At 39.3% G+C, this 9,160-nt stretch overlaps 1 non-coding gene across 1 annotated transcript; it reads right to left on the reverse strand.

Annotated features, from left to right (window-relative positions):
- Positions 1 to 8,435: 8,435 nt before the first annotated feature.
- Positions 8,436 to 8,507, reverse strand: trnat-cgu (transfer RNA threonine (anticodon CGU)). The gene has a single exon. It is a non-coding gene; the product is annotated as a tRNA-Thr (tRNA).
- Positions 8,508 to 9,160: the final 653 nt, after the last annotated feature.

Here is a 9,160-nt window from a genome sequence, read left to right on the forward strand (position 1 = left end):
AATACAGACTTTTATTTTCTGTTTATGATTTTTCTTCTCATGTAACAAGGTTAGATTTGCTGCTGAATGTCTGACTTTGTTGTTGTTTTTATATTAATTTAAAGAAAAAGTTTGTGCGCTGTTCAGGAAATATAAGTAAATAAATACACAGACTGTATGACACAAAAAATAACAAAGCTAGATGCTACGGCATCAAGGCCTTGGACTCATTTTTACAACTTTTTAATAGGAAAAAAAAAAGAGGAATTTTAATTAAAAAATGTTTGACATTTGTGAAATTGTAATTTTTCCTTTATTCTTTTTTTTTTTTTTTTTTTAAACATTTGTTTTGGTTTTTATTGCCTTTTGAATCAAGTCTCCAGATGCAGACGTTTGGTTTCCTGGTAAGACATTAATGCAATGAAGCAGGCGCCTTGAGGCAACTGCTGTTGTGATTTGTGTGTACACTAGTGCAGAAAAGAAACTTGACTGTTGGACAACTGTTCTATGTTCTGATTATTTGAGCGATGTCATCATTTTCTGTTTCACAAATATGTGGAAGCCACAGGTTAAAAGGTTGAATGATGTTTATCGTCTCACACAGCGTGCTCTTTGGAAACTTTTTCAGCGCAGCAGTTTGAGAAAATATCATAAGCTGTCTGGATATCACCGGTGAGTGTGTGAGTCAGCGGTGTGAGCAGGGATTCCTTCAATTATGTCACGAACGCGGAGCTCGGATTATGAATGACTGGGAAGCATTACGCTCAATGGATGCCATAGGGCTTTGGAGTTGTCACACCGCAATGCATTGTGGGAGAGTGGCACCATTTTAGCAGGCCACGAATCAAAACAAACACACTGTTGGAAAGAAGACCGCTACGAACCATACTTAAAAGCAGCTCAAAAGAAAAAGGACTTTATAGAGCCAGATTGCGTCCGGATGCAAAGAGACGGTACTTGCAAAAAATAGCCTGCTTTGGAAATGTGGACCCGTATGAAACACGGCAGTGGAGTAGAAACCCTGAAGAACAACCGGTATTGACTGAGCCTGATATATTCTCGTACCTCGTCTGTGGAGTCAGCGCATACACGGCGCACCAGTTTATAAATCTCTGTAGGCGCACATGCAATTCACCAATGGTTGGGTACAAGATTTGGCTATTTTTAGACCACGTTGTGAGTACGCCCTCATTCAAACAAAGGTAAGTCAGCTCGAGTACAGCGAGTAAAATGCGTTTGATTTCCCTCCAAACATTCAGATTAGTGCGAGCATAAATTCATTCATGAGGGGAAATTACAGTGAGAACATGTTGAGGCTCTGTTAGATGGATAACATAGAGTTCAGTGCATTGATGTGACAATGTCCTGAAGGATTTTGTCATTCTCTCTATGGTTAAAGATATTGCACTAATTAATTCATATTTATTTTAAATAAATCCTAATTACACATCTTGCTTCCATATTTGTGTGCTGTGTCACTAAAAATACATTGTTTTAGTTTTTTACATTGATTAATGACCTGCAGAATCTGTGATTCATAATTGTCACTTAAAGTCAAACTTTATGCTCCCTCTTGAAAGTGATTACATCCTTGCATTACATACTTTAGATTTGTTTTTGCTGGCAGGTTTAAAAAAACAAGACAAAAACAAAACAGGCAGATTTAGAATATAACATGCAGCGTTCTATAGATGGATACATAAAAAGATTAAAAATTACATGTATGTGGCAACTTTCTAAACACTTTGTTACATTTATGATAAATGGATTTGAAAGTAGATCAAATACATATGTTTCACATATTATAGGCCAACAAGTTACTTATACCAGTTTAAATACGAGCAATCAGTTTTTGGCAAATACCGGAAATCAGTTTTTGGCAGACAATCACTTTTTGGCACAACACCGGTGTTCCAGATCTACTGGCGTTTAGATCAACTGGCGTTGGTCGAACAGATGTGTGGCAGACTTGCGTTTCAGGAGCTGCTACCGACAAACCAGCAAAAAAACGCCAATTGTGTCACCTGTGACACTTGTGAGGTTGTCTCAAACACACTCCGTCAGTCTTGATGCTGTTGAACAACAAAATGTTTAAAAATGTGGCGAGTTTACCTGGTGATATCCTCATGCGCGACGCGATCGCGAAAACAGCAAACAAGTAACACCACGCCGATGTTGTTCACAGGACAGCAAGAGTAAACGATCGGGAGACTCTTGTCGTCGTTATCGTTCTCCTGGCACGGTTTGTTTCTCCGGTTTCAGCGTTTTTGCTTCACAACTACAGCGTGCAGTTTACTTTGTGCACTAACATGGAGTCGAGTCAACCAGCGCCACCTCTGGCCAAGTGCCACAGCCTACAGCCAGATCAACCTGTGACACACATCTGCACCACGTTTGAATTCGTTTCATGCACATTTGTACCTTTCAATTGTGTCTGTTTGTGCGTCATGCAAATAAACCTTTGAAATGAATGAAATGATATCATATATTCCTTATTGGCCTACATTTGTACAAAATTCCAAATTATATACACAAAGTCATAGAAATCACCACTCCAATTGGTCATCATGATTTTAATATTCTCTTTTTCCATAACAATGAAATACACCTTGGACAAATATGACACATCAATATTTCATTAGTGTTGTCACATCACATCCTGTAAGCATCGTCTGTCTGTGTCTTTTCCCTGGAAATGAATATTTCCAGCCAATATAGGCAATCCATCAACATGGCTGGAGTTATATACAGTCTGTATAAGTGTGGTTAATCTAATGAATATTTGTAAGGAGACGGCAGTTACTGTGAATTCACAGCAGTTACACAGTGATTAGTAATAAACAGCCAGTGAGAGTGAGTGGATTTAAGAAAGTCAGTGACTCAGGTGTGTCGCTTGGTTTGTCATCTGTTTGTGAGACTGGAGGAGACGTAGAAATACTTTGTTTTAAATCTTAGTTAGGAAGGTTCCTGTTTGAAAACAAGCACTTTTTGTGAGAAATGCAAGAAATACATCTGCAGAAAGCACACAGTTACATTCTGTCCATCATGTGGACAAAACTGTAAATGTTGAACATTGGAAAACTGTGAACATTGGGAAAGTTCAAAAGAAATGTGTTTGTAAGAACGAAAAACCAAATTGTTCCTAAAATAGTTATGGAAAGTCTAACTGTTGTATGTCTGTGTTCTACATGTTTATCTGATGGGAAATGAAGTTGCTATTGTTTTATTGCAGTTTCTTGACAATTCTGAGTGGATTTACACAGTACGGGTCTAAATGACCCGCAACAAAATCAATGTCAATTGTTTGTTCTTCAACATAATACAAGGGTTAATGTCCAAAACTTGCTTATGATCTTCAATTTGTAGCAGATCCACTATCACACAGCAGCTGGAGCAGTCTCCAATGGAGGTCAGTCCACTGCTGCCACCTGTGGCCACATACCATAGCCTACTACTAGATTAACTTGTGACACACCTGCTGCTATGATCACAGTGAGTAGAGGCTGAGTGGCTGCACTTACCCCTGGTACATCCAAATCTACCCACAAACATGTTGATAGATGCAATGGCAGCAATGTGGATTGTCAACACTAAAAACAATCAGTAAGCAAAGACAACAGGGATCACTTTTTTCTGTTTATTTAGCACCCACAACATTTGTAGTCGCCTTCTGCACAGGGGAAGTCCACACACACTGTGTGGTACCACTTTCCACAGAAGGTGCAATCTGCAAGATTGAATGAGATTGTCAGGGTCATTGTCTGACTGTTTATTACTAATCACCTGCTGTACATTCACAGTAACTGCCATCTCCTTACAAATGTTTATTAGATTAACCACACTTATACAGACTGTATATAACAACCAACTCTGAAATGTTCGTTTGCAGAGGGAAGACACAGACAGACTGCGCTAACGGCATGTGATGTTACAACACTAGTGAAATATTAGTGTCATTTCATTCATTTCAAAGGTTTATTTGCATGACGCACAAACAGAGACAATTGAAAGGTACAAATGTGCATGACACGAATTCAAACGTGCTGCAGATGTGTGTCACAAGTTGATCTGGCTGTAGGCTGTGGCACTTGGCCAGAGGTGGCGCTGGTTGACTCGAGTCCATGTTAGTGCACAAAGTAAACTGCACGCTGTAGTTGTGAAGCAAAAACGCTGAATTCGGAGAAACAAACCGTGCAAGGGGAACGATAATGATGACAAGAGTCTCCCGATCGTTTACTCTTGCTGTCCTGTGGACAACATCGGCGTGGTGTTACTTGTTTGCTGTTTTCGCGATCGCGTCGCGCACGAGGATATCACCAGGTAAACTCGCCACATTTTTAAACATTTTGTTGTTCAACAGCATCAAGACTGACGGAGTGTGTTTGAGACAACCTCACAAGTGTCACAGATGACACAATTGGCGTTTTTTTGCTGGTTTGTCGGTAGCAGCGCCTGAAACGCAAGACTGCCACACATCTGTTCGACCAACGCCAGTTGATCTAAACGCCAGTAGATCTGGAACACAGGCAAACCAGCCTGTGAAATGGATGAAACACATCGTGACTGGGCTCCAACTGCGTTTTGGTGAACATGTTCCCCAGTGTGGTAGTAAAACCAGGGGAAAATGCTCTCGTTAAGTACTCTTAAAGGTCTTGTGCTGTATATGTAGTGATACGTTTTCAAAAGAGACAGTAAATGACAAAATGCTAGTAGCAGATGATATTATTTAAATGCTGTCATGATTTTATGTGAACATTTTGTCATTTGTAAACTATAAACAACATGGATTCTACATTGTAACTGATGTGATGTTCTACAAAGTGCTTTTGATAATAAAAAAAACATTAGTTTCTTTATTCAACTTTTTGAACAGTGGTACTTAGTAAGTACATATTCAGTAAATGCAAATTATTTACATGCCCACCTAAATACAACATTATGGGTTATTCAGAACAGAACTCTGCTTGGAGAAATATTTTCCCATCAGTTGATCCAACTCCTCCACAGTAGCAGGTGGAATTTTTCTGTTTTGAGGACGGCTTCTTGTACCTGTCACTACGGATGGTCTGTTTATGTTTTGATCAAGAGCCTTTTTTTGGGCAGCTGAAGAGGAGAAGTCTATCTTATGGCCAACCTCTGGCTGTATCTTGGTCATATCACCCAGCAAAACCCAGTATGCAGGTTCATCTGTAACAGTCCTTGTGCCACGGATCAACACTGTTGCTTCTACATTAAACAGAAGAGCAGCGACACGACTGCAGGTCTCCACGACTCCGGCCATACAGGTGCAGTTCAACCTTCCCTGTGATGCTCACTATGACCCATGCCCGCAATGCTGGTTCATTCAGTCTTTGAGAGTGCAGGACCTGAAACACACAAAGTTAATTTAAGACAACAACTTTAATGAGCCAAGACCGACACAAATGTATTTGATCTACTTTCAAATCCATTTATCATAAATGTAACAAAGTGTTTAGAAAGTTGCCACATACATGTAATTTTTAATCTTTTTATGTATCCATCTATAGAACGCTGCATGTTATATTCTAAATCTGCCTGTTTTGTTTTTGTCTTGTTTTTTTAAACCTGCCAGCAAAAACAAATCTAAAGTATGTAATGCAAGGATGTAATCACTTTCAAGAGGGAGCATAAAGTTTGACTTTAAGTGACAATTATGAATCACAGATTCTGCAGGTCATTAATCAATGTAAAAAACTAAAACAATGTATTTTTAGTGACACAGCACACAAATATGGAAGCAAGATGTGTAATTAGGATTTATTTAAAATAAATATGAATTAATTAGTGCAATATCTTTAACCATAGAGAGAATGACAAAATCCTTCAGGACATTGTCACATCAATGCACTGAACTCTATGTTATCCATCTAACAGAGCCTCAACATGTTCTCACTGTAATTTCCCCTCATGAATGAATTTATGCTCGCACTAATCTGAATGTTTGGAGGGAAATCAAACGCATTTTACTCGCTGTACTCAAGCTGACTTACCTTTGTTTGAATGAGGGCGTACTCACAACGTGGTCTAAAAATAGCCAAATCTTGTACCCAACCATTGGTGAATTGCATGTGCGCCTACAGAGATTTATAAACTGGTGCGCCGTGTATGCGCTGACTCCACAGACGAGGTACGAGAATATATCAGGCTCAGTCAATACCGGTTGTTCTTCAGGGTTTCTACTCCACTGCCGTGTTTCATACGGGTCCACATTTCCAAAGCAGGCTATTTTTTGCAAGTACCGTCTCTTTGCATCCGGACGCAATCTGGCTCTATAAAGTCCTTTTTCTTTTGAGCTGCTTTTAAGTATGGTTCGTAGCGGTCTTCTTTCCAACAGTGTGTTTGTTTTGATTCGTGGCCTGCTAAAATGGTGCCACTCTCCCACAATGCATTGCGGTGTGACAACTCCAAAGCCCTATGGCATCCATTGAGCGTAATGCTTCCCAGTCATTCATAATCCGAGCTCCGCGTTCGTGACATAATTGAAGGAATCCCTGCTCACACCGCTGACTCACACACTCACCGGTGATATCCAGACAGCTTATGATATTTTCTCAAACTGCTGCGCTGAAAAAGTTTCCAAAGAGCACGCTGTGTGAGACGATAAACATCATTTAACCTTTTAACCTGTGGCTCAGGCGAGTCAGTCACTGCAAACACATTTGTATCATCAAGTGTTTGTCAAAAGAAAAGGGTATGTTTTTCTACAGTTAGGTTTATTTTCTATGTGCAGTAAAGTGCATCATCTGTGTTCAGTCATACATTTTGTAATTGTTATAAACAGAACAAATGTTTTCTCAATTCACTGCTTGATTCTTAACTTGTTTAAATGAAACATGATGAAATGTCATTGCATTATTTTTTAAATGTCCTTGGCAGTGCATGTGTCTGCATTGTAACTTACTAATAAAACGTCCTGTGTGTACTTTGGTGTGTGATTTATATTATTTTATTGCACATAAATCATAGTAATTTTATTTTACAGTTATACACAGCCTTATATCTCTTCTTGCTGATGTTGTTTCCAGTGTAAGTAACTTGGCTGCATGACAAATGTTCTTAGGGATCAATAAAGTATTCTGATTCTGATTCATGTGTAGTATTTAATGATTCAGTAATGAATGAATCTTGACCTTCTTTGAAAACCTTTCACTTCATTTGAAGCATCTCCTCTCTTGTTATGTGCCATTCATTCCTATTCCCTCTGCTTTACTGCTTCCATGATGTTAAGCTGAGTTTAAATACTGATCCGATACTTCCTGGAGGTTTTTATTGTAGAAAGACTCTTTCTGATGAAACATCAGCTGAATTTGTCATATCAGTGTGCTGAAGGAGGTATAACATCTTTTCTGACATGCAGTGGAGCCCTGAGAGTCTGAGACCAAGAGTGAGAATCCTCCTCTTTATTTAGGTTTGAATTGAGTTTGGACAAAGTTTATTCTGAAATGATAATATTGACTTAAAATGTGATGGAAAACTTTAATCTGTTAATGACCACACTCTGCATGGATGTGTGTTTATACACTGCTTTGCTTCTAATCAGAAGATTAAACAGAAGATTAAATTAACAGAGAAGATTTTTCTTATTCTACCACAGTCGCCGTGGAGAAAGGGTTGCATCCATTCTTGGTTACATGGTCACAACAAAATGACTGCTCTGCTTCGGTTATGAGCTTTCAGTTGATATCACATTGCAGGGTGACTTCACAATGACATCACAGTTCAGATATTATGCTATAAACAAGGTATAGCATCACCAATAGTGACAACATCAGTGAATCACTGATGTTGTCAGGTGAAATAGAACCCATGAGACGGAGCAGGTACCGCTGTTTCGGACAATGCCACGACGCAGGTATTGACGCAAACATGCGAGGTCTACTCGCCCCGTTCGCAGACGCAGGAGACCCCACAAGGCCTCCGGTGTCCGCTGACGTGGGAGAAGATGCCGTCGCAGACATTAGACAATTTTAATAAACATGTTGCAGGCGCATTAAAACTTTAATCCAATGAATTTCTTTTAGATTAGTGTGTTTGTTTGTTTTTTTTGTGGGTTTGTTGGAAACAGAGAAAAAAGTGTTTGGATGAACAATTGCAAAAATGATTGTTGTACTAGAAGACTCTCCTTTCCCTTTATTGTTTCAACCAATTATTTAATTTGTCATTATTAACATTAATATGAATCATCAGTGTAAATATGCATTCGTGAATGTCTCCTGTTGTCAGATATCCTGTTTGGATCGTCCACTTTGACTCTTCACAATGTGAGTTATATTCTGTTAAATATCTAAACCTGTGAGTAAAGGAAACTGATATTCACGCTGAGTAAAGCGCCAACAATAGTGATGTTGTTGCACCACAGTCATGTTTAATGTCTCTGGTTATTGGGAGTAGAGTGTTTGCACCACTCAAAGCAACTTGATCACCAAAGGCACTAAAGGCACGGATGGGGATTGAACCCATGATCTTTGGTTTACGAGACCAACGCCTTTCCACTTGGCCACCATGCCACACATGCACAACTTTCTATACCGTAACATCACATTGCTCTTGAATTGTTCAATTAACGTTGATGAACATGTTATCCCAATAATAATTTATTGGGGTATTTTGCTCTTTCAGTCACTGAAAGGAAGATTTCCTATATTGATGCAATTTATTATTTTGTATTGACGTACTTTTCCTGATTTCATCTGTACAGGTGTTCCACACACTAACTCCCATGACTGTAATGCTCTGATATTTTACATTTGTCCACTGGCTTGCTGAACATAAGGATTCCTCTGAAGTCATGAGTTTTTGGTCTTATTTGGAACAAGTTCTGAATGTTGTGGGACAAAGATTTATTTGCGGCTTTGTATATTGTTTACGCAGGTCTGAGGTTAACCAATCTGAAATGAAGATGGCGCCGGTGAGGTCGGCTGCCGTCACGACTGCTCCGACCACTTTTTCTTTGTCTTTGTTTTTTAAGTTAGTTTTCAGCGTTTCTAAATCGGCAAAATCATCACCATTGGGTACATTAGGTATGACAGTGACACTCTTGTTTCTATTGGTATACAATGTACTCACAATTCGAAGTTTTTAACTCCGGATCCGAGCTGGCCGAGTGAGATCTTGAGGGAGAACAAAGGGAAGCGGCGGCGGCCTAGAGGGAAGCGAGCCG

Source organism: Diplotaxodon limnothrissa, linkage group LG3 (genome assembly GCF_057381915.1).
Source record: "Diplotaxodon limnothrissa isolate DT_005_m linkage group LG3, D_limnothrissa_male_GT1.1, whole genome shotgun sequence".
Taxonomy (NCBI): domain Eukaryota; kingdom Metazoa; phylum Chordata; class Actinopteri; order Cichliformes; family Cichlidae; genus Diplotaxodon; species Diplotaxodon limnothrissa.